This window comes from Chiloscyllium punctatum, chromosome 3 (assembly GCF_047496795.1).
Source record: "Chiloscyllium punctatum isolate Juve2018m chromosome 3, sChiPun1.3, whole genome shotgun sequence".
NCBI lineage: Eukaryota > Metazoa > Chordata > Chondrichthyes > Orectolobiformes > Hemiscylliidae > Chiloscyllium > Chiloscyllium punctatum.
The window spans coordinates 112419239-112445174 of record NC_092741.1 but is presented as its reverse complement, the minus strand read 5'-3'; the positions used below and the strand labels follow the sequence as shown (position 1 = coordinate 112445174).

The 25936-nt window shown below is 41.1% G+C and overlaps 1 protein-coding gene across 6 annotated transcripts in view; it reads left to right on the top strand.

Moving 5' to 3' along the window:
• The first annotated feature begins 299 nt into the window (after nt 1-299).
• Nucleotides 300-25936, top strand: part of phf3 (PHD finger protein 3) — a 161685-nt gene continuing 136048 nt past the window's right edge. For 5 of the 6 annotated variants that reach the window (XM_072558297.1, XM_072558273.1, XM_072558262.1 and 2 more), the window contains exon 1: nt 300-442. The gene's annotated coding sequence lies outside the window, so the exon portion shown is untranslated. Of the gene's footprint in view, nt 443-711; nt 837-25936 lie in introns of those variants that run through there. The other variant, XM_072558290.1, reaches the window with a different exon arrangement.

Sequence of the window (25936 nt, the reverse complement as noted above, 5' to 3'; positions counted from 1 at the left end):
CATACTGGGTGTTTAGACACTAGTTTGGCACACGGTGTACCCACAAACAGGATATACACCCTAGTTAGGCACATTTGGTGTACACACATACATGGTGTTTACACACATTAGCTAGATACAGTTGGTGTACACAGGGTATACGCACTAGTTATCTGACTTGGTGTACACGTACAGGGTGTTTTTGCACACATACAGGATACACACACACAGTATACACAGGTTTACCCTTTCCCTCCTCTCTCCCCCTCTCCCCCCCCGGAGGGGGCCAAGCCTGTCCACGTGACCGCAGAAGACGGTTTGTTTTCCCCTCCCCCTCCCCAATGGCGGTGATGGCGATGAGGATTAGGAGGTGCGGCCAGGCCAGGCTCGGTGCGGGCCGAGGGAGAGGTTAGAGCTGCACTGTCTGATAGACGCAGACTCGGTCCGCTGGAGGAGCATCTCGGTGAGCAGCCTTGCTTTTTATAGTGCGGGGGGGGAACCAGGACGGCCCGGTCCAATCCCGTCAGCCCGGACCCCCGGGGGTGGGGAGCTGGATCGCCCTCTGTCACCTCCCCCCCCCCCCCCCCCCGCCACTAACCACCCCACCCCCCCATCTCCAAAACCAGGGTCGTCGTTGAGCTGCCCCCTAGGCCCCGGCGCTTCCCGCTCGCCGCAGCGACCCAGGCCCCGGAGTAGGCCTCGGGGCCGGGGCTGCGGCCGCGCCGCTTGCATGTGGGCTGGTCGGTGAGGCGTACAGGAAAGGAAGGGCCCCGGGCTCTCCCTGCACCGAGGACAGCTCCCCGTGACCCTGGGGAGGACGATGACGGGGGAGTGATGGGAGAGGAGTGGGTCTGGGGGTAAGTGAGTGCAGGACCCAAGGAGTCTGGGGAAGAATTGGAAGGAGGGGACCTGGGATCCCAAAGAGGGTCTGGTGCAAAGGGGGGAGGGGTCTGGGAGAGGAAAGCACGGCGATAAAGGTTTTTCGGGGTGGGAGAACAGGGAAGGGGGGTGTGACTGGCATGCGAAAGGGTGGTCAGTGGGTCTGGATACAGAATTGGTGGCTGGAGGTCAGGTGGTTGAGAGTGAGTCTTAGGATCTGGTTGGAGTGGTTAAGGTCTGGGTCCCGGGCAGGACAGGAGTTTCAGGAGGAGATCTCATGTGAGATCAGGATTCTGGGGCTAAGGCAGCAGTGTAAGGATGGCCTTAGGAGCAGATGTGGGTTGAGGAAGCTGTTTAGGGTTTGGAGATTGGTTATGAGGTGATTTGGGGCTGGGGGTTGTGGAAAGATGAGTTCTGAGGCAGGAAATTGAGGTTATGAGGATGTCTGGGTACACTGGAGGGCTCAGTGTGTTAGAGGCAGGAGTGGGGTTGAAGATGGGTGAGGGGTAATGAGTACTTGGCATAGGTGTAGTGGAGAAATAATTTTGCAGATGAGTGGTAATGGAGGAAGGGAGGTGCATTGTCCATGCATTGTGTGAACAGGATCTGTTCAAGCAGTACCTTGCTTATAACTTCATCCTTAAGTTTGTGAACTTGCTTGTTGATGGTTAGCTTTTATTTTGAGAACAGTGGATATAGTGAATGATCAGGTAAAAACAATGACTCCAGATGCTGGAAACTAGATTCGAGATTAGTGGTGCTGGAAGAACACAGCAGTTCAGGCAGCATCTGAGGAGCAGTAAAATCGACGTTTCGGGCAAAAGCCCTTCATCCTTTTGAAGGGCTTTTGCCCGAAACGTCGATTTTACTGCTCCTCGGATGCTGCCTGAACTGCTGTGCTCTTCCAGTACCACTAATCCAGAAAATAGTGAATGATCAGTTGTATCAATCTGTACAATTTCTTGGAGTTTATTACCTAGGTCGTTTTTACCCAAGGTATTATTAGGAAGGCAATGATGTTGGATGCCGTCTTACTTAATTGATTTATTGATAAAAATGGAGTGTTTATCAGGCAGGTTTCTGCAGTTGTAAAGCTTTTTCAGATTTACAAGTTGTCCTACAAAGTGGCAACATGTTTCTGGAGCCATTTGTGGTATATGTATTCAGGATTTCCAGTAGGTGTATTATTTAACAATTACGCTTCTTTATCACTGTGTCAATTTTTTTTACCAGCAGGTTCTGGTTGCTGGGCTGCTAGGTATCTCATACCTGTGACCTTCTGACATGTTCAAATCTGTTGCTTTGTCTTATGTATTTCATGGCATTGTAAAAGCAGACTGATAATGATCATAACCACACTGTCTAGTTTGATTTTTATCCAGGCCTGCTTGGTTGTAAAGTTTTCAATTTTACTTTGGATGCTTGTGGAGGAAGAGCATATGTAAACATCGTTTTTTTTTAGATTAGATTCCGTATAGTATGGAAACAGGCCATTTGGCTCAACAAGTCCACGCCGACCCTCTGAAGAGTAACCCGACCAGACCCATTCCCCCACCCTATATTTACCCCTGACTAATGCACTTAGCACTACAATTCACCTGACCTGCACATCTTTGGATTGTGGGAGGAAACCGGAGCACCTGGAGGAAACGCACGAGAATGTGCAAACTTCGCACAGACAGTCGCCCAAGGTTATTGCATGTGCAGGCAGATAAAGTAATAAATAGCTTTTGGGGAAGAGGGTTTAAATTGGTTTAATGTTAGGCACAGAGTACTTTGTCAACAATGGGCATTGAAGATTTTAGATTTAGATTGGATTAGATTCCCTACAGTGTGGAAACAGGCCCTTCGGCCCAACGAGTCCACACCGACCCTCTGAAGAGTAACCCACCCAGACCCATTTCCCTCTGACTTAACACTCGGGCAATTTAGCATGGGAAATTCACCTGACCTGCACATCTTTTGGATTGTGGGAGGAAACCGGAGCACCCAGAGGAAACCCACGCAGACACAGGGGGAATGTGCAAACTCCACACAGTCGCCCAAGGCTGGAATCGAACCCAGGTCCCTGGCATTGTGAAGCAACAGTGTTAAATTTAATAATTGGGGAGCTTGGATATGGTGAATGATGAAATTAAGTTATTTTGACTGAATGAGCTGAGAGCTTCAGAGAAGTTTTGAGTTAAAGTTTGGAGTGGTAAAGGTAGTGTCAGTTGCATCATATTGCAAGTTTTGATAATTGTTTGAAACACATAGAACTAAGGAAGGACAGTAGGATTTTAAATTATGAGTGAACATAAACATGGTGGGCTAAATGGCTTTGTATGCTGTTATCCCATTTGCACAGATGGAAAGGACTTTTCCTTAGGGTTTGCTTGAAGGACTGCATATTTTGGTGCCTTTGACTCAGTGATTCCAAGGGTATCGTGTTGAACTGGGTGATGTCCACATATAGCAAATTTTAAGTTTGTTCATTTTATCAAAAGTCTTTTTGAAAATCAAATGACAAGAAATGGTGATTTAAACCTTTCAAACCAATAAGTGGTGCATTAGAGGAAATCTGTAGTTGTGCTAATGTCTGATAGGACGCCAAGTATTTTCTTTGCCATGAGACACCTTTCACTGTACCAAAGAGGAAGCTCGTTTCAATGTCAGGACTGGAGCGGCATAGCTATGAATGCTGATAGCATGCAGTTGTTTGCTATTCAAAACCAACGTTTTGCTTCAGGAAGTCGGTGTGACAATACTTTGAAAACATTAGGGAAAGCAAGAAGCATCAATATACAATTTTGTTAATGCTGGTAAATTTGGGATAATGGAAATAATTTATTCAAAATGAATGAGTGGTTTGCCTTGTTATTTGGCTTTTAAAAGAATCTTTTGATTCATATTTTAAAGCACAGATTTGCTTTATCATATGTCATTTCATTTCCTTCATTCTTAAGTGGTTAAAGAGGAGAATAGTAGCAAGGCACAGAGGTCAATACATGTTCAAACTTCATGTTCCTGAGATTTGCCCCATGTATAAATTTAGTTACGTATAAACATGAGAAAATTGACAACTGTAGAGTGCTGCAGCTTTGAATTACTCCAACTTATGTAACAGTTTGGGAGATCTTGTGGCACAGTAGTTGGCATCCCAATCTCTGGGCCTGGTTCTCCAGGTTTGGGTCCCATACTAGGACCTGACCATGGAAAATGCATTTGTAATGAGGCCAGAAGGTTGAATGCTTACGAGCAAATATTTATCAATACACTTGATGGCAGATGGTAAGACCAATTGAGTTTCCTGATTGGCCATCTGCTGAAGATCTCCAGCATCTGCAGCCCTAACTTTCTCCTTGTATATAGAACAGTACAGCCATTCGGCGCACAATGTGCTGAACATAATGTCAAATTAAACAAATGTCTGCGGTCAGCAAAGTTTTGGGAAGAATTCTGAGGGATAGGATTTGTGGCTATTTAGCAAAAAGTGTAGTGTGATTAAAGGCAGTCAGCATGGCTTTGTGAGGGGCAAGTCATGCCTCACAAATCTTATTGAGCTCTTTGAGGAGGTGACAAGACAGGTCGAGCAGTAGATGTGGTGTATAAGGGCTTGAGCAAGGCATTTGATAAGGTTCCGCATGGTAGGCTCATTCATAGAGTAAGAAAGTATGGGATACAGGGAGATTTGGCTACCTGGGTTCAAAATTGCTTGGCTGACAGAGGCAGAGAGTGATTGTAGGTGGAATGTATTCTGCCTGGAGGACATTGTTGAGTGGGATCCCGCAGGGCTCTGTTCTTGGGCCCCTGCCCTTTGAAGTTTTTATAAATGACTTTGATGAGGAGGTTGAGGGGTGGTTTAGTAAATTTGACACAAAGGTTGGAGGTGCTGTCAACAGTATCGAGGGCTATTGCAGGCTGCAGCGCGACATAGACAGGACGCAGAGCTGGGCTGAGAAATGGCAGACGGTGTTCAACCTGGATAAATGCGAAGTGATGCATTTTGGAAGGTCAAACTCGAATGCTGAATATAGGATTAAAGACAGGATTGTTGGCAGTGTGGAGGAACAGAGGAATCTGGGTGTGCAAGTATGTAGATCCCTCAAAGTTGCCACCCAACTGGATAGGGTTGTTAAGAAAGCATATGGTGTTTTGGCTTTCATTAACAGGGGGATCGAGTTTTAAGAGCCACAAGGTTTTGCTACAGTTCTACAAGCCCCTGGTGAGACCACACTTGGAATATTGTGTCCAGTTCTGGTCGACCTCCTACAGGAAAGAAACAGAGGCTTTGGAGAGGGTGCAAAGAAGGTTTACCAGAATGCTGCCTGGACTGGAGGGCTTGCCTTATGAAGAAAGGTTGAATAAGCTGGGACTTTTCTCTCTGGAGAGAAGGAGGAAGAGAGGAGACCTGATCGAGGTATATAAGATAATGAGAGGAATAGATAGAGTCAATAGCCAGAGACATTTTCCCCAGGGCAGGATTGACTGGTACAAGGGGTCATAGTTTTAAGATATTAGGAGAAAGGTATAGAGGAGACATCAGAGGTAGGTTCTTTACACAGAGTTGTGAATGCATGGAATGCGTTGCCAGCTGTGGTGGTGGAAGCAGAGTCATTAGGGACATTTAAGCAACTGCTGGACATGCACATGGATAGCAGTGAGTTGAGGGGTGTGTAGGTTAAATTATTATATTTTACATTAGGATTAAACCTCATACAACATTGTGGGCCAAAGGTCCTGTCCTGTACTGTTCTATGTTCTATACAGGTTGTTCTGCTTTAACCCGGGTTTCATTGATGCAAAATTGCAATAATGCGATTGACGAATTGGGGACACTTTCTAAAGCACAAACTTTTTAAGCATGTCTTGGTTACAATGTGGTTCCTGCCCCATTAGATTATATGGTGCTCCTATACACAATTTTTTATAACATGAGATTGCACAGGAATGGAACTATCACATTATAGCAGAACCGACAAATCCTTTCTGCCTGCCCTTGGTCCGTATCCCTCCATTTCTTGCATATTCATATACTTATCTAAATGTCCCTTAGATGCCCCTATTTGTCTGTCTCCACCACCACCTCTGGCAGTGCATTCCAGACTACCAACTGTTAAAAGTACCTATTCGAGGTGGCTCAGGGAATCCTAATGGACTCTACCTGTAAGCCTCTTTTGGTTCGTCCCGGAGATCGTACTCTGTGGCAGTCTGGAATTGCCTTTTATTTACCAATGGCATCAATGACACACTATAGCATAGGTACCTCCAAACCAGGCTTGATCTAAGCTTTTATAAACTGTTAGCAGAGTAGTGGCGCCAGTTCTTACTCCTAAGAGCTCTCTCAAGCTATTCCCCTTATTGCTGCAAACAAGCGGTCTTTATACAGAAATTGGTACTGAGATTACAAAAACACCACATGTCCTTAATCAGATAAGCAGCAATAAAATGGCAAAAGTTTGTAGAGGAAGAGGAACTAATTGACAGGTTAAGATTGACTAATTAAGATTAGAGTGGGTGTCCTTCTGAACAAATGTCCCCCCCCCCCACTCCCCTGGTCTAGCGCTTTCCTGCATATCCTGTAGCAGATGTGTCACATCTAAGGCTACAGGCTTTCTCAGTACCACTTTGTTTAAAAAAAAACTTGCCCTTCATATCTCCTTTGAACTTCCCCCTCACCTTAAATACATGCCCCCTCTTATTAGATGCTTCAATTTTAAGAAAAAGATTCTGACCATCAACCCTACCTATGCATCTCATAATTTTATAGACTTCTATCAAGTCTCCCCACAGCCTCTGCTGCTCCAGAGTAAACATTGAGTTTTTCTAGCTTCCCCTTTTAGCTCATATACTCTAATCCAGGCAGCATCTTGGTACAATTCTTCTGCATTCTCTTCAAAGCCTACACATCTTTCTTGTAATGTGGCGACCAGAATTGAACACAATACCCTTAAGTGCCGCCTAACCAAAGTCTTTTAAAGCTGCAACATGACATGCTGACTCTTGTACTCAGTTCCTTGACCAATAAAGGCAAGCATGCCATATACCTCCTTTACCATCCTGTGTACTTATGTGACCACCTTTGGGGAGCTATGATCTTGAACCCTAAGATCCCTTTGTACGTCAGTGCTGTGCAGGTTCCTGCCATTAACTGCATACTTTTCCTTAACATATAATCTCCCAAAGTGCAGTACCTCACATTTACCCAGATTAAACTCGATCTGTCATTTCTCTGCGTAACTGCAACTGATCTAGATTCTGCTGTATCCTTTGACAATTTTCTACACTATCCACACCTCCACTGATCTTTGGTTGCCTGCAAACTTACTAACCCACTCATCTACATTTTCATCCAAGTCATTTATATGTAAGACCACAAGACATAGGAACAGAAGTTACGCTATTCAGCCCATCGAATCTGCTCTGCCATTCAATCATGGCACATAAGTTTCGCAACCTCATTCTTCTGATTTCTCTCCTTGATATATTACAAACAGCAGAGATTCTACTATGGATCCCTGCGGAACACCACTGTAACCAGAAACTCACCCTTCTATCACGACCCTCTGCCTTTTATGTGCAAGCGAACTCTGAGTCCATTCATCCAAGTGATCATGTATCCAATGCATCTTATGGATGAGCTTACTATAGCGACCTTGTCAAAAGTCTTACTAAAATCCATTTAGGCAACATCTACTGCTCTACCCTCATTGATCATCTTAGTCACCTCTTCAAAAATATCAATCGAGACTTGCCCCACACAAAGTCATGCTGACTATCCGTAATTAGACTGTGCTTTTCCAAATGTGCATAAATCCTACAGCTAAGAATGCTCTCTAATAGCTTCTCAGCCACAAATGTGCGAATACTTGGCCTTTAATTTCCTGAATTATCTCTCTTTCTTGAACAAAGGAACAACATTAGCTACCAGCCAGTCCTCTGGACGTCTCCAGTGGCTTGGAAGGATACAACGATCTTGATCAAGGCCCCAGAAATCATCTCTGTTACCCCTCTCCATAACCTGGGATAGATGCTATCAGGCCCTGGGGATTTATCCACCTTAATCATCTTCAAGCGAGCCAACACCACTTCTTTCTTGATCTCAAAACGCTCTCACGTATTAGCATGCCCCACATTAATCTCGCTATCCTCCGTATCCTTCTCCTGGATGAATACCGATACAAAGTGCGGTCACAGATAGGAAAGTGAAGAAGGTTTTGGATGTAGGTTTGCTCGCTGAGCTGGAAGGTTCATTTCCAGATGTTTCGTTACCCTACTAGGTAACATCTTCAGTGGGCCTCAGGCGAAGCAATTCTGAAAATTCCTGCTTTCTGTTTATATGTTTGGGTTTCTTTGGGTTGGTGATGTCATTTCCTCTGGTGATGTTATTTACTATGCTGAAGTAATTTCCTGTTTGTTTTCTCAGGGGGTGGTAGATGGGGTCTACCTCGATATGTTTGTTGATAAAGTTCCGGTTGGAATGCCATGCTTCCAGGAATTCACGAGCGTGTCTTTCTTTGGCTTGTCTTAGGATGGATGTATTGTCTTAGTCTATATAAATCTTTTCAAAACTCACTAAGTGAAGAAGCTATTTGGTATGCTTTCCTTTATTGGTCAGAGCATCAAGTTTAGGAGTTGATAGGTCATGTTGTCCTACTGTTTGCCCCCCTCAGTAGAAGCAAAACGCTTAGAGACACTGTAGTTTTACCTCCTTCATCTTTATTCCGGGCCCTGGAGGGAGAGAGAACAATTGCCCACGTGCACAAAGACAGGCATTCATGGTCTTCTCTAGAACAGTAGTTTCTCAATGAACTATATAGTCATTTTACAGGGAGGAGCATCCAGATAAGGTAATGTACATATTAATTGGGTGACTGTGTTACAATTAATGATTATCAACAGTAAAGGTTAAGCCATCTGCTGTTACACAACGAATGACTGATTTCACATAATACTTTTCACCTTGTTAACTGAATTTATATACTGAATGCTACCTCATCTTGTTAAATGGCTCTACTTAATGAATGTTTTTCCACCTTGTTAACTCATTACCCTTGCCTCCAGCACCCCATTGTTAACTGCAAATTCTTACCTGATCTGAGTCATGCTTAGCTTAATCTTGTTTCACAAAACTGAGGACTTACTGTTTATACCCTATACATATTGTTAATGTTGTGGCTGTACAAGAATACTTTTGCGATATTGTGTGCAGTTCTGATCTCCCTCCTATTGGAAGGATCTTGTGAAACTTGAAAGAGTTCAGAAAAGATTTGCAACAATCGGAGGATTTGAGCTGTAGAGAGACGCTGAATAGATTGGGGCTGTTTTCTGGAGCTTCAGAGGGTGTGGGGTGACCCTATAGGTTTATAAAATCATGAGGGCATTGATGGGGTAAAAAGACAAGATTCTTTTCCCTGGCGTGGGGGAGTCCAGAACGAGCAGGCATAGGATTAGGGTGAAAGGGGAAAGGTTTTAAAGGAACGAAGAGGCACATTTTCAAGCAGACGGTGCTGCATGCATGAGCTGCCAGAGGAAGTGATGGAGTCTGGTACAATTACAATATTTAAAATGCTTCTGGATGGGTGTACTAATAGGAAGAGTTTAGAGGGATAAGGGCCAAGTGTTGGCAAATGGGACTGGTTTAGTTTAGGATATCTGGTCGGCATTAACATGCTCAACTGAAGAGCGTGTTTCTGTGCGGAATATATGTTTGACTCTGTTTCAGGCCTTGCCTCTGTGTTCTGCCTCCAAGCACAAGTTCCCTCCTTTATCCTATAGTGGGCCTACCTTCTCCCTAGTTATCTTCTTGTTTTTAATGCATGTATAGAATGCTTGGAAATCTTAACCCTACTTGCCAAGTTCATTTCATGGTCCCTTCTTGCTCTCCTAATTCCCTGTTGGAGTTCTTTTCTGCTTTTTTTATATTCCATAAGACCATAAGACATAGGAGTGGAAGTAAGGCCATTTGACCCATCGAGTCCACTCCGCCATTCAATCATGGCTGATGGCTACTTCAACTCCACTTACCCGCATTGAACCCGTAGCCCTTAATTCCCTGAGACAACAAGAATCTATCAATCTCTGATGGGTCCTGATCAATTTTAGCATCCTAAACTTTAAATCTGCTTTTTTTTCCTTTTTGACTAAATTCACAACCTCCATGTTATTCAGGGGACCCTTACCTTGCCATCCTTGTCCTCCCTCCTTATTGGAAAATGCCAGTCCTGAACCTTGATCAGTAGGTCTTTAACCAACTCCCACATGTTAAATGTGGACTCGCCCAATAACAGCTCCTCCCAATTAACACTACAAGCTTCTGCCTAATACTGATGTAATTTGACTTCCCCAATTTAGTATCTTCTTTCAAGGTCCTGACTTATTCATACTTAAGGAGTTGCGATCAAAAGGAGTTGTTTCCAAAATGCTCTCCCACTGAAAGACCAGCCACCTGGCCAGTTTCATGAAACAGTACAAGGTCCAGTATGGCTGCTGCTCTAGTTGGACCATCCCTCTTGGATGCACTTACCAAATTCTGCCCCATCTAAGCCTCTTGTTGCCAGGGAGTCCCAGTCAGTACCGGGGAAGTTAAAGGTCCCCTGTCCTGTTGTTATTTTATCTTTCCATAATCTGCCTATATATTTGTTCCTCCATGTCCTGCTGGCTGATGGGCCTATAGTATAATCCTATCAGAGTGATTGCACCCATCTTATTTATGAGCTGTACCCATTTGCCTCAGTGAATGGGCCCTCTGAATGCAGATGTGATATGCTCCCTGATTAGTAATGCAACTTCTCTATCTCTTTTCCCTTCCTCTCTATCTTGTCTAAAACATCAAATCGCTGGAATGTTGAGCAGCCAGTTCCATTCCACTCTTAACCAAGTCTTTGTAATGGCCAAAACATCATAGTCCCATGTACAGATTCAGGCTGTAAACTCATCTGCCTTCCCTATATTGGCATTGCATTAGGACAATGGTAATCCATTGTAGTGTGTGGACCAGTCCACTAGAGGTTCATGGTTCAACTCCTGGAAACAATGATGGAATAAATGGTATGCAGATGCGCACAGATGTAGCATTACATATCTAGTTGTTACCCCTTTTAGAAAAAAACAATCTTCACCTTTCATGGATTCCACATACTTTATCTTTTAGAATGTTGTTTTGATTTAATTCTCCATTTGCATTATTTGTGGCAATATTAGGTGCGTTTAGAATTGTATCTAAGTGCTGAAAGAAACAAACACCTATAAAGAAACTTGGGATGCATTTTCTTTGACCCTTGATTAATCTATGCTATCGTCTATATTAAGACAAATACTTTTTACCTTATCTTATAAAAGGTCACCTTGATGGATATCATTTTCTCATTAATTATAGTCTGACTGGACACTGATCTATTATAAATGAATAAAAAACAATCCACATCTATAGAGGCACAAAAATCATTGAAAAAGGCTGCAGAAATGCTGGAATACTCTCAAGATGGTTTGAAGCTTCATTGACACTCCATCCTGGTTAGCCTGTGTTTAGGTGCAACTAGTCTGGGCATCACATCTCAGAAAGAATTAATCAAGACTAAAAAGATGAGAATTAAGTGTTAGCCGGCCATTTAATGAGATTGTGGTTGATCTACCCTGAACTCAGCCTTCACTATATCTCTTAAATTCCTGTAGGATGAAAAAAACCTGTTGACCTCTAACTTAAACGTGCTCAAATGACTAAAGCATCTGTGCGTCCCCTGGGGTAGAGAATTATAAAGATGTGCAACTCTTTTGAGTGGTGAAATGCCTCCTTGATTTTGTTCAATATGGGTAATCTGCTATTTTGACTCACTAATTCGAGATTCTCAAACTCTGTGAAATGACATCTGAGCATTGACCCTATCAAGTCCATGAACTGTGTTTCATTGAAACTATTTGATGCTTTTAAACTCTATGGTGCATAAACTAATCCACTCCTAAGGCATTCCTTTCATCTCTGGGATCAATCGATCGGCAAAACAGCTTTGGTGCATGGCTGGCATCCTGTCAACTACATAAACATTCACTTTCTTCACCGATGCACAATGGGAGCAATGTCTGCCATCGACAAGATGCACTGCAGCAATTTCCAAAGACTCCTTTGAAGGCATCTTCTAAATCCATGACCTAGACACCTCGAAGGATAAACGTAACAGATGCATAAGAACATCTCCATCTGAAAGTTCCTCTAAGTTGTGCACTGTCCTGACTTGGCACTATGTTGTTTTTTCAATGTTGTGTCAAAATTCTGGAGCTTCCTTCCTAAAAATTAACTTTGGTGAAGTACAGGATTGTTGCAGCACAGAAGAATGCCATTTGGTCTATTGGGTCTGCATTAACTCTCAAGTATTTTAACTTGATGCCTTTTCTCAAACATGTTATTTCTGTTAAAAAAATCACCTAAGGCTCTCTTGAATTACTCAGTTGAAACTGTCCCCACTGCATTTCCAGACATTGTATTCCAGATTGTATCTACGTTACAAAATAAGTTTTTTTTTCTGTCCTGCATTTGCTTTTAATGCAAAATACCGTAAAACTATGCCCTTTTTGATTCTGACCCATTTATAATCAGTTTTTTCTGTATCCACTCTGGCTAAACCCTTCATAATTTTGAAACCTTCTGTCATGTCTCCTCTCCAAGGAAAATTGTCCCAACTTCTCCCATCTTTTTAGATTCCTGCAACCATTCTTGGAAACTTACTTTGTGATCTCTCCAATGCGTTCATATCATTCTTATAGTATGATTCCCAGTACTATATGCAGTATTTCAACTGAGGTTTAACCACTGCCTTCTATAAAGTTTACCATAGCTCTGTTCTTTATTCGTCCTATTTGAGAAACCAAGAATGCTGTATATTTTATTAACACTATATTTGTCCTGCTACCTTTAACTTACGTGTATCTATGCCCAAGTATCTCTGCACCTGCATGCCCTTCATCTTCCATCTATCTGTCTAAACCAATGTGTCAATGTCTTTTTAAAATTCTACGTTGCCCTGTGGCAGCTTACAATTCTCAAGATTTGTGTTGCCACCAACTTTGAAATTGACCATTGCACACCATAGTCTGGTGGACCCACATGAGGTAGATTGGGCTGTTCAGGAAAGTTGGGTTGTTCCAGATTCTCTAGGATAGTTAAGTATAAGTAATAAATGCTGGCTGTGTCAGTACCATTCACATTCCATGAAATAATATTTTTGAAATATTATTTTGGATATAAGGGACATAAACTGTACATGGTATTCCTTTCCGTGGATTGCCACTTGAAAATGGTGTAGGGGCTTGACAGTTTTGTTGATCCTGAGAGTGATACTGTCAAGCATTTCAGCTCCTGGGCAGGGCTTCCCATGATGTTACATAAGAAGGGAGGAACCAGACAAATGTAAACTAGAACAATTCTTCAACAGCGATCCAAGCTGAAGATATTCACATGCAATCAATGGCGGATGAAGGCTACAGCAGTCCCAATTGTTGAGGTTTCCTTGCCTCTGGAATTGGATCCACATTCTGTCATAGACCATGTGTCTGCTGATGTGCAAAAACATTCGCAGTTAAAAGATGTCCTGCAGAAGGTGTCTCTCTAGAAGGAATTCAGTCCCCCATGTGTCGTCCTGATTTCCCGCCCCCCCCCCCTTAGTCAAAGCAAAATGTTCAGAGACATAGTATAGTTTTACCTCCTTCATCTTTATACTGGGCCCAGGAGGGAGAGAGAACGATCACCCGTGTGCACAGAGACATGAGTTCTCGGTCTTGTATGGAACAGCAGTTTCTTAATGAATTATAATTTTACAGAGAGGAGCATCCAGATAAGCCAACATACATATTGATTGGGTGACTGTTATAATCAGCGAGTGTCAATAGTAAAGATTAAGCCATCTGGTGTTACACAATGAATGTTCTTAACCTTAACTGGCTTCACATAATGAATATTTTTCACCTTGTTACACTGACCTTACATACTGAATGCTTCCAATATTGTTAAATGGCTCTACATAATGAATGCTTTTCCACCTTGTTAACCCAAATCCCTTGCTTCCAGCACCCCATTGTTAACTGCAAGCTCTTATCTGATCAGAGTCATTCTCAGCTTAACCTCTTGTTTCACAAAAGTCAACATAACTCTTGCCCTATCTTATACACTTTCTCATATGTTCACAACACAAGCCCTGTGGAGAGAGATGATGGGGACAGGATTGAGAGATCTGGAAGTCCCTAATTTCAAGCTGGCGTGTAGACAGTAGAGTTTGATTCAGTCGTTTTGCACTTGGAATTGAAACAGGAGAGCATTTTGCCAGCTTTATTCACAATTAAATTGCCCTTTTCAGGATCTGCTCTGCTCACCTTCCCTGGGGAAGGAACTAGAAAAGATACCTTAAATATAGTCTGTTGCATTACCAACCTGGCTGGAAAATCACATCCAGCATGGTTGATGACCTATGGTCTGAAAACCAAAGTTGAATACAATCTTTGAACCTGAAATATACAAATCCTGCAGGAGATTTTGAAGAGCGGGTGTAAAGCAGCTGAAGTGGTTACACCTTCTTATGGAGTGGAAAACCTGAGGATCAACCAAAGATGCGTGGAATTAGTTATGCCAAGACTAAATTCATTCACTGACTCTGATCTTCCTGTTGGCATTAATGATTGCCTTGTGACTTTGTCTACAACTTGCCAAAGATAAGCTGTTAAATGCTCCAACTCTTGATGCATAGATGTGTTCAAAGAAAGATTCTACTCACCAGTATCCCTGAGGAATTATTATCCTTGGGAACTTCTAATACCAGGGTTAGAAAGGACCCCCAACTTTGGAAAAGAAGGAGTTGGAAATTAGAACACCAACCGGATCGTCCCACTCATCAAATGTGTGGAACCTAAGTGGTATGTCATCAGTGCATTGTTCCATCAAAAAGACAGGTTCAGGATTTTTTGGAGGTATCCACGATCAAGCACTGGCACACGATCAACCATCTCATCCGAAGATCAAACGGATGTCCTTGTTATCAGTGCAGACACTGCTGGAGAGATCACTGGCTCATCTGCTCCTCTATCAATAATGTCAGCAGAAGCAGCTAAGGATGAAGAAACAGTTCACAAAAAAACGAAATGTTGAGTAGCTTTAAAAGCCAAGCAGATTAACAAACTTTAAACAGTTTCTTCACCAACATCTCCAAAGACTTAATTTTAATGGAGTTGAGAAAATCTGGAAGAAGCTGAAGGGAGCTATTCTCCCATGTTATGTAAAAACTTTTGACTACAAGGTCAGGAAACACTAAGACTGGTTTGATGAGAAATAACCAAGTTATTGAGGAGCCGGTGTTGGACTAGGGTGGACAAAGTTAAAAATCATTCAACACCAGGTTATAGTCTGACAAGTTTATTCGGAAGCACTAGCTTTCGGAGCATTGCTACATCAACCACCTGATGAAGGAGCAGCGCTCCGAAAGCTAGTGCTTCCAAATAAACCTGTTGGACTATAACCTGGTCTTGTATGATGTTTAACTGAGAATGACCACATCATCCAAGACCTCATTAAGAAGAAGAAAGCTCTCCATGTCTGACAAAACAGCATTGCCAGCGAGGCAAAGAGGAGAACTCAAACAGCAAAGGCAGTTATAAAGAAGAATAAGTGAAATCGAGAACTGATAATAGATTGAGCAAGCTATGGAGCTGCTGACGAGCACAATACCCAGGGTTTCTTCAGTGCGACCAAGCGAATTTACTGACCCAGCATCTTTGGCCTCAAATTGGTGCGGAGTAAGGATGGGGAACACCTTTTGAGAGACAAAGAAAACGTCAGCTTCTAATGGAGTGAGTACTTCAAAGAATCTCTTAAACAGTGGTACAATCATTGAGGGTGTGTTTAAAGAAACCCCCCCCCCCCCCCCCCCCCCCCCCCCCCACTGGTCCACAAACTCCCCATCAAAGATGATCTTTAATTCCTACCTAATGTGGCAGAGTTGCACGTGAAGAATGGAAAAGCTGCAAGAGCAAATGGGATTCCAGCAGAGATTTTCAAACTTTGGGTAACAGAGCTTACTTTTCATCAACTATTCCTGAAAATCTGGGACAAAGAATCTCTGATCACTGGGGTGCTGTCTGTACCACCGTCTTCAAGAAATAAGACAGAGAAGACTGGGAACTACCAAGGAATTTCCCTACTCTCCTGTCACCTGGCTTAGGCACTTTCTCTCATTGCCTGAGGAAATCCATCTTGAAAGCCAGTGTATCTTTGGAGTAAACTGTGAAACAATGGACATTCAAGAGAATGGACATGAATTCCAAGAGGAATGTCAGAAACACCACCAACAAGTCTACGTGGTCTTCACTGATCTGACCAAGACTTTGACTCAGTAAATTGGAAAGTGCTGTGGAAGACCTTGTCAACAGCCTTGTCATCAATGTCCTCCATCTCCTCCACAAGAAGAACTTGGTGATGATTGTAACTGACAATAATATGACAATTGTTAGAGTTTGAGCACCAAAGTGTCGTTGGCTGGCCCCACCCTTTTCTCCAAATTCAAACAGTTCAAATCAAGAGAATAGCCATACTAACCTCAGTTGTAGAATTTCACTATCTGGAAGACAATGTCATCTCTGCCTTGCTTCGTGCTTTTGGAATCGTATTGAAGAACTGGTCCTAGCCTTAACTTCAAGACTGCTTTTTACCAATCTGTTCTATTCCATCCCATCCCAGGTCAAATTCTAATCCATCCCTCCATTAAGATCAGTAGAGAAATCCTCCCAAACATGGAATATTTTCCTAGCCTGGAAAAATACATCTCATCTAAGGCTGACATTGCAAATGTCCAATGTCTCATTCAATGTGTAAGGGCCACCTTCAGAGGCCTAAGGGCATTTCGAGGTCTTGTCAAAGTCTTTGATCATGATTATTTAAGAAACGTGGAAAGGAAAAGCCAGGGAACTATAGACCAGTGACCCCAACGTTCGTGGTGTGTAAGTTGTAGAAGGAGGTTCTGAGGGACTGGATGTACATGTATTTGGAAAGGCATGGACTGATTAGGGATAGTTCACATGACTTTGTGTGTGGGAAGTCATATCTCGCTAATTTGATTGAGTTATAGAGTCATAGAGATGTACAGCATGGAAACAGACCGTTCAGTCCAACCTGTCCATGCCAACCCAGATATCCCAACCCAATTTAGTCCCACCTGCCACCTGCCAGCACCCAGCCCTCCAAACGCTTCCTATTCATATACCCAACCAAATGCCTTTTAAATGTTGAAATTGTACCAGCCTCCACCACTTCCTCTGGCAGCTCATTCCATGCACGTACCACACTCAGTGTGAAAACATTGCCCCTTAGATCTCTTTTCTATCTTTCCCCTCTCACCCTAAACCTATGCTCTCTAGTTCTCGACTCCCCGACCCCAGGGAAAAGACTCAGTTTATTTATCCTATCCATGCCCCTCATGATTTTGTAAATCTCTATAAGGTCACCCCTCAGCCTCTGACGCTCCAGGGAAAACAGCCTTAGCCTGTTCAGCCTCTCCCTATAGCTCAAATCCTTCAACTCTTGCAACATCCTTGTAAATTGTTTCTGAACCCTTTTAAGCTTCACAACATCTTTCCGATAAGAAGGAGAAAAACATTGAAGGCATGGCCGTGGACATTGTCTACATGGACTTCAGTAAGGCCTTTGACAAGGTTCTGCATGATAGACTGGCTAGCAAGGTTAGATCACATGGAATACAGGGAGAACTAGCCATTTGGTTGCAAAATTGCCTTTTACCTTTGAATCAGAGTGTTTGAGGAGGGTTGTTTTTCCAGACTGGAGGCCTGTGACCAATGATGTGCTGCAAGGATCGTTGTTGAGTCCACTGCTTTTTGTCTATTATAAATGATTTGGATGTGATCATTGGAGGTATGGTTAGTAAGTTAGTTAGTATGGTTATTAGTGTAGTGGACAATGTGTAAGGTTATTTGAGTGTACAATGGGACATTGATCAGATGGGCAAATGGGTTGAATAGTGGCAGATGGAGTTTAATTAGATAAACATGAGGTGCTTCATTTTGGAAGGGAAAATCAGGGCAGGACTTCTACACTTAATGCTCAGATCCTGGGACATATTGCCTAACAAAAAAGAACTTGGAATGCAGGTTGTAAAACCTGAAAGGGTTCAGAAAAGATTTACAAGGATGTTGCCAGGGCTGAAGAGTTTGAGCTATGGGAGAGGCTAAACAGGCTGGGGCTGTTTTCCCTGGAGCGTCAGAGAATAAGGGGTTACTTTTATGGAAGTTTATAAAATCATGAGGGGCATTGATAGGGTGAATAGTCAAGATCTTTTCCCCAGGATAGGGGAGTCCAAAACCGGAGGGTGTAGTTTTAAGGTGAGAGGGGAAAGATATAAAAGTGACATAAGGGGCATCTTTTTCATGCAGTGGGTGGTGTGTGTATGGAATGAACTGCCAGAGGAAGTGATGGAGGTGGTACAATTACAACATTTAATAGCCATCTGAATGGGTAGATGAATAGGAAAGCTTTGGAAAAATATGGGCCGAATGCTGGCAAATGGGATTGGATTAATGTAGAATATACGGTCAGCATGGATGGGTTGGACCAAAGGTTCTGTTTCTGTGCTGTATGTCTCTTTGACATCTGTGCTGTTACTAAGATGCTTGTATATAAAGGCAGTCAACCTTCTATCTCTTGTACTTGTTCTGAAACTTGGACTATATAGCGTCTCTACCTCACGATCATTGCGAATTACTATTAATGATGTTTGAGAGAGATTCTCTGCGTCAGTTAGGAAGACAGGAATATTAATGTCAGGGTCCTTGAAGAAGCTAATAGCACCAGTGTTGAGGCCATGATAATCAGAAATCAACACCATATGCTTAGGATGCCTGTATTTTGACTGCTGAAGCAATCCCCTTTGCTCAGCTCGAGGAAGGCACTCAAAGGAGAGGACAAAGAAAGCAGTTCTAAGATTGATTAAAGGTTTCTCTCAAGAAATGCAACACACATGTCAGCGCGTGGGAGACCCTGGTTCAGAAGAAACTGATTTGGATGAACTCCTTTATAAATGTCCACAATTCTTTGAGAACATCCGTCTGCAAGAGTCAGTACGGAAGAGGAACCAGAGAGAGAAATTCCAAAGATCTCAAGGCCAAGGATCACCTCCACTTCACAGAAACACTGCCAAGTTTATGGTCAGACATGTGGCTATAGGATCTGGTACATCAGCCCTATGAGAATCCACAGAATCCATGATCTTTATGAATTTCCTTGGTCAAAGATCATACTCGTTAATGAGTGATTGCTGGTGACGATAGTACTCTAGTTATTATTTCACCAAAACTGTATGTAATTATCTTTCTTTATCCTTGTCTTCCAATCACTATTGTAAAGCTAACATGCTGTTTGCTGTCTTACTTTTTTGCTTTGTTTGTGTATTAATTTCCTGTCACTTATGTAAAAGAATCATCTAGGTCCTTCTGAATTCCAAATTATTTTAGTCTCAACTTAAAAATAGTATTCTACTTTTCTATTTTTTCTACTAACCTTGATAACGTCACACTACTCAGCATTAGGTTGCATCTGGAATGTTTTATATACTGAATGTTACACCCCAAGGTTTTCGGATAAAGGAATCCAGATGTGTATCTCATGAATTACAGCTTATTAAGCTGAATGTAACCTGTATGCTCCAACTTTGTTTTCTGTCTGTTAGCCAAACTGCAGACCCTGATCTAAAAATGCACAACAACCTGTTATGTGCTCCCTTTTTGAACTGTTGTTTTGAGACTTCAAAAACGTGAATTCTATCCACCCTGTTCCCCTTTAATAAATCTGTGTTGTTTCTGCCCAACCGTACAATTTTCTTAGGGTCTTATCACTGCATCCCTGATTAGATAGTCCAATGTTTTCCCTACTGATGTCAGTCTAACTGGTCTACTGCTTCCAGTTTTCTCTGTCCCTTCTTTCTTGAGCAGCAAGTTATGCGAGCTAGTTTCAAATCTATGCAGGCTAGCATATTCTCAAGAATTTTAGATGCCCAAAACTCATGCACCTGCTATGTCTGAAGCAGCTCGTTTTCAAATCCTGTGGTGTATGCTCATATGACTTGTTAGTCTTCTATCTCCTATTTTTTGAGTATTTTCTCTACTAAACATTGCTTTAACTTCCTTCTCGGTAGCTTGTGCTCCCCTCTATTTGAGAATTTTTATTTCTACTTGGTGACATGCCTCTATTTCCAGTATGCCAAATTTGCTTTAGCTAATCTCTTGCTTTTATGTATTTACAAGAACCTTTGCAATCTGTTTTGTCTCGCTAGGATATGCTCATTTTACTTTCTCTTGGTAATCCTTTTGAATTCTATAATCCTTCCAGTCCTTGGATTTACTACTTGTAGCAACATTAGAAACCATTCCTTGAGTCTTAATATTATCTTTGACTCCTTATTAACCATTGTTTGATTGCTTCTCTTATGAAATTTGTTTTATTTCTGAAAAGAAAGTATTTACTACATTTGTTTAATTTTATTAAATTTATGACAAATTCTATATTTTTTAAACATTTAACATTTGCTTTTGTACCATTTTAATTTCACCGTCTCCCTCACCCAGTGCAGCCGTCTGAGCTATGTACTGTTTTTATTTGTTAGGTTTAAGATCCCAGCTTTGGCCTTCACACAGTCATTCTGAAGCTATTCTATCATGTCGTTACTCTTTTTCTGAGACTTTTCTTTAACAAAGTAATTAATTGACCCTGTCTCATTTCAAAATACTTGAGTGAAAATAGCTTGTTCCTTGACTATTTAATGCAGAAAATTATCCTTAATGTATTCCACAAACTCGTCCTTGCATTTTTACTGTAAATTTGGTTTGCTCAGTCTGTGATTGCTCCCTTTCCCTGATTACATGTACCTTTCCTTTCTCTGATTTTGTTTTACTGAAACTGGGCTTATAAATGACTCTTGGAATTATTTTCTACACAATGTTTCTTATCATGACAGGTATTTGTTCTACAACTTGATTTTCAGAGTTAAAATCCTTTATCTTTGCTTTTATCCCATTCTTCATTATCAGAGCTTTTGCTCTCCTTTTAAATTTTTCCTCCAGGAATATTTAAATTCTTACCTTGGTCAAGCTGTACCTATGTCTCAGTAATGACAATTAGATTAAATTTCTGTTACCATCAAATGAGGAAAGGTGAATCAGCTTTCCTCTGGTCAGTCATTTTGGTTGGCCACAACAAGGATTTGTGTTCTTTTTAGCATAAAGCTATACCATTCCAATTAAGATGCGGCTAACTGGGAGCCAATTACAAGATTTTCTTGAAAGTGCAATTTTATAATTATCTAACCCTGAGAAACTTATGAAGACGTATTGTCACTTGCATGTTATCACCATAGTGCTTTAATATGAACTATCAATTTCAACTTTGATCATCTGATTTTAGTGTGCTGATCCACAATGGTTTTAACGAGGAAGGTAAATGGATCTAAAACTGGCTGCAGCAATCATCTGACCATTGATTGACAAATTCAAGATTCCAATGTGGAGTGAACAAAATTGTCTGAACTGAACCAAATGATTTTATCTAGACATTGAAAACAGTCACCTCAGTTAGGAATTAGGAAATTCATACTTTTATTTTACTCTTGTATGAAAAATTGTATATATTGGACATCAAAGTTTATCCATCTTGGAATGAAAATGATGTTTGACTTGGGAATATGGAAAAGAACTGTATTTCAGTAGCTATATTTCTTTCCTTTTGTGTTCCTTCCCTTTCTCTTATCCAACCTTTCTTTTGCTCTCTATCCCTACCTTTTCTCTCTTTTTCTCTCTGCTTTCCTTATTCTATTTATCTGTGGCTTCCTGTAAACTGCCTCTCAGAATCGCAGAATTGTCGAGGTGCAGAAAGAGGGCATTTGGTAACTTTACTGGCTGAGCATTTTCACCTTGTGCCAAATTCATGCCTTTTTCTTTGGAACCCTGCACATTGCAAAACTGCTTAAACAGTGTGCTCTTGAATGCCTCAATTGAACCTGCCTTCACCACAATTCCAGGTAGTACCTTGCACAACATCTCTCTGTTTTCTTTTCCTTTTCTCTTTCTCTGCCCTCCATTCTTCTCACTGTCTCTTGTGTTCTTGCTGTCTCATTTACTGAGTCATAGAGATATGCAGCATGGAAACAGTCCATCTCGCTGCTGCCTTTGGAGGTGATCTGTTGATTAAAGCACAACTGAGAAAAATCCACCCATTCTGAACTCAGTTGTGCCTATGAATTTTGCTCCTGGTGATGATTAAATAACCGTGCTCTCAGGTTAAAACTTCTCACAGGACTAAAAGAAGTTTGAAGTTTTAATTAATTTATTTTGCTTTAAAGTGTATTCCTGTATTGGTTATGTATCTTTATATAGTGTGTTATCACTTTTCTTGGGGTTAGAAAGTAACCTATCTCTATCTTTCACTTGACAAAGTCTTGAAATTGTTTGCTTAATTTGAGTTAGTACTGCGTTTTAATTGAAAAGTGGTATAGCTGTGTGCTAAAAAGCATTTAATGTGTGTAGGCAACTAAGGGTGTTTAAAAAAAGAAGCCGATTTAAGCCCTAGTTCAAACGTAAGTGATCAGGAGGATACGGTTTAAAATCCTTAGAAATTGTTTTAATCTGCGACACTGTTGTTTCATTGAGGTCTTCTGTTTTCAACAGTCAGAAATATTTCAGTTGTTCTTTGAGCTCTCTCTATTCTGTTGTTTCTTTACAATTAATTCTGTTTTTCCACCTGATGAGCAGAAGTGGCTGCATTCTTCAGTTCATTTAGCTTCAAATCGACGTCCTTACTCTGCCAAAAGTGGCTCCTTGAAATACAGTTGGTTTGGTTATTTCAATATCTGAGTTCTTTTGTTCCAAATTTCATAATTGTGTATTTTTTTTGTCTCCAATATGTAAAGCTTATCAAACAGTTATAAATAATAGTAGCAGATCAGGGTTTCTTCACACCTGGCTAGTTTATATTGTTTTTTGATTCAAAAATGTTAATTTCAGTTTAGGCAATTTTATTCATTCTGTGTAGTTTCACAAACTGATCTGTACAGTCAGCTTGATTGTTGAGGCCACTTTTTATCTTTAAATCCATTTTAGTCCATGGAGGTCTGAGCTTCCAGATATTAAAATCAGATGAATGGAATTTGCAAATGGATAGTCAGTATCTTATCACTGTGATATTCTGTGCTATTTATTCATCTGTTTTTGTTGGGAATGTTTCATGCATTCAAATAAAGAGTGCATTCAAATAAAGAGTGCAAGAGTCTCACCACCCTGAGAAATGGAATAGTTCACTGGCCAGACTCTTGGCAACCCCCCCCTTTGCAGTGAAAAGAGTTAAAGATGGATAGACCTTAAGCCTTAGTTGCAGCTTATATCAAAGCCTGTTTTTGTTTGATTCCTGCAATTATTCCAAACTAGTGTTTGCTGATAATTGGTGTCACTTGTCGTGTACCAATCTGTTCACAGCTGTACCATGTAGAGCCAAATCATTTAAAGGCATGTGTGTGAAATTAAGCAATGCATAGATTTCTGTGTGAGGTGTCAATCGACACGGCATTTGATTTACTGGCGCTATCTGATGTCAGTGCAAGGCATATTCCTTAATATCTTTGCTTAATAAAAATTTATTTTTCCAGATTTAAAATTAACAACTGATCTAGCATCATCTGACATTTGTAGGAGAGAATTCCAGATGTCTACCACTTTTTCTGGCGAACTACTTTGTAACATCTCTCCTGAATAATCTAGCTCTAAATTTTAGATTATGCTCAAATCTCCAATGGAAATAGTTTGTCTTCATTTTAAGGCAAATGAGAATTTAATTTTCTTTGAGGGTTTTTGGAACTTTACCTCTGTAGGTGGTAGAAACAGTCTTAATATTATTATGATTTGGAGATGCAGGTGTTGGACTGGGGTGTACAAAGTTAAAAATCACACAACACCAGGTTATAGTCCAACAGGTTTAATTGGAAGCACACTAGCTTTCAGAGCGACACCCCTTCATCAGGTGATAGTTCACAATCGCCTGATGAAGGAGCGGCGCTCTGAAAGCTAGTGTGCTTCCAATTAAACCTGTTGGACTATAACCTGGTGTTGTGTGATTTTTAACTTAATATTATCAGAGATAGATAAAAGTTTGATAAGCAAGGGTGAAAGATTACTAATAAGATATAATTTGATCAGCCACGATCTTATTGAATAGTGGAGCAGTTCAACGGGTTTAATGGCTTGTTCTTGTTCTTAATTCATATGTTTTGCAGTAATTGATCCATCACCAAAAAGAGAGAGGGGCAAAATAGTTTGGTGGATTTTCTGCAAAGAAATACACAGTTGAGATGGTATATTATGAATATTAAACATTAAAAAAAGATAAAAGCACAGTAAAGTTTTTCCACTGATTAAAACCTAAGCACTTTTTTTAAAAAGTACAATTCAGTCTGTTCCTTTTTGATGCTAGTATGTTCTGTGATTAACATGTTGATGAACCAAAAAAAAGGGTTTGTGCAGGGACAAGTATTATCAAGGTTGATTAGTGGAGATCATCATCATTGTTATTGAGCAGCCTCTGACCAGAAGCAATTGTATTTAATTTGAAATTTGACTGAGGAGATTTAGTCCAGGGTCTTCAAATAAACACATAGGGTTATGATGATTTGTTATGTGAGCAAATACTTAAATAAGTTTGATAATGCGGGCAGTAAAGTCCTGTTGGCTGTGTTCTGGAAATGTTTAGCTTTCATGGTTATAATTTTATTTACACCTCTGCAATTATAGTTCCTGGCAATAAATAGATTCTCAACAGCGTGCATATGTTTCACATGTTGGCTTTTATTGTTCAAATGCTTGCAATTGTACCAAGTTTGGGCTGCCATATCTGGATCTGTTATCTTGGGAGTTTCAACTTTTTGACCTTACATTCTTATGTTCCTTAATAAATTAAGGATAATATGCAAGAATAGTGAGTTGGAACGTGGATCTATAAACCAAATATGAGTAAACTATTAGTTGTACCTAATGTAGAAGCTGTTGTTATTGACTCTCTATTTCTCACATGGCCATGGCTAAAAATTTGGAATCAAACCTCATTTTGTAGAGTGGTGTTGCCTCATGCTTTAATGCAGCATTGTAGTCATTCACGTTAAGTTTTATTTAGCAAGATGAAGATCAAGAGGGGTATTAGAGGTCAGTATTGCAGATCAAATTAATTATCCATAGAGTCATGCAGCACACAACAGACCCTTCATTCCAACTCATCCATGCCGACCAGGTATCCTAAACTGAAGTGTTCATGTACCTGTTCAAATGTCTTTTAAATGTTGTGATAGTGCCCTCCTCAATCACTTCCTCTGGCAGCTCATTCGATGCATGCACTACTCTGTGAATAAGTTGTTCCTCAGGTCCCTTTTAAACTTTTTCCCTTTCATCCTAAACCTGTGCCCTCTAATTTTGGACCCCCTACCCTTGCGAAAAAGACCTTGGCTATTCACTTATGCCCCTCAGGCTCTGATGCTCTGGGGGGAAAAGAGGCCCAGCCTATCCTGGCCTCTCCTCCCAACTCATAGCCTTCAGTGTCAATAATGCCCTTGTAGCTTTTTCTGTTTAGCCCTTTCTAGTTTAACGATATCCCTGCTATAGTAGGGCAATGCGTATTATACGCAGTATTCTAAAAGTGGCTTCACCATTGTCTTGTACAGCTGCAACATGATGTCCCAACTCCTATGCTCAATGCTGTGACCAATGATAGCAAGAGTGCCAAATGCTGCATTTACCACACTATCTACCTGCGACACCACTTTCAAGGAATTATGAACCTGCATCCCTCGGTCCTTCTGTTAAAACACACTGTCCAGGGCCCTACGATTAACTGTTGTTCTGCCCTGGTTTCTGTTAGCAAAATGCAACACATTGCATTTATCTAAATTAAGCACAATCTGTGACTTCTCTGTCCATTGTCCCATGTAACATTTTATAAATAATATTCTTGGATGAGAATTAGACTGATTAGTTGCTGATTTAACACTTCCTCAACTTTGTCCTCTGGAGTATTTTAGTTCTTCAC